The following is an 844-nucleotide window of genomic DNA, read 5'->3' as shown; positions in this document are numbered from 1 at the left end:
GCTGCCCAAGGTTAGAGCATTCTTGCATTTATGTCTCAGAACTGAGAAGGTAGAACAAACTACCTGGAAAAAAAAAAAGTTTTTGCTCTAAAAACACATTTGTTTTCTAAGTTACCCAGATCTAGGTGAATAGTTGTGACTCCAATATTACTCCTTAATTCAGGATCCCTGGGTTCCTCGTATGAATTTAAAAATCCAATCAAGTTGAATAGAATACAAAGATCATTTCAAGGAGGAATAGTGAAATGCTTGATTTTTTTTAATTTTTATTTTATGTATTTTGTACAGCTCCCATACTTCACAGAAAGGAATGTGCATACACACACACACACACACACACACACACAAATACAGAATTATCATGTAGAATTTCCCAAAGGTCTTCTTAAGCCCTTGGACCCTGTTTCAGGGAAAATGATCGCCTTAAAGGGCCACAGGAAAAGGCCTGGGTTCAATTGTCAGCACCACTCACGGGACAAGTTGGATCTACACAGATGCAAACACTTGTCCACAAAAGCCCACACGCATTTCAAATAAAGACCCAGAGAGCAATTAGTAGGCCCTTCTTGGTTCTTAGGTCTCGAAAAAGCAAACTATCAAGGCCTTCCTCCACTGAGTAGCTCTGAGGATGCTGACAGCTCCGAGGCAAGGCAGCGCTGATCAGCGTGTTACTCATGGTAAAATCATCACAGGTAAGAAAACAACTGAGAAAATGTTTTAATCTAAAATCTGACCTCACCATCTGCACCATTCATTAGTGTCCTCCCCCCACTTCAAAAAGTACAAAACTGTTTTTTATTAAAAACAGACAAAACCAAAGGGGTTTACCAAAATATATATATAT

Source organism: Otolemur garnettii, unplaced genomic scaffold (assembly GCF_000181295.1).
Source record: "Otolemur garnettii isolate 467f Iridium unplaced genomic scaffold, OtoGar3 scaffold00141, whole genome shotgun sequence".
Classification (NCBI taxonomy): Eukaryota; Metazoa; Chordata; class Mammalia; order Primates; family Galagidae; genus Otolemur; species Otolemur garnettii.
This window is presented reverse-complemented; position numbering follows the sequence as displayed.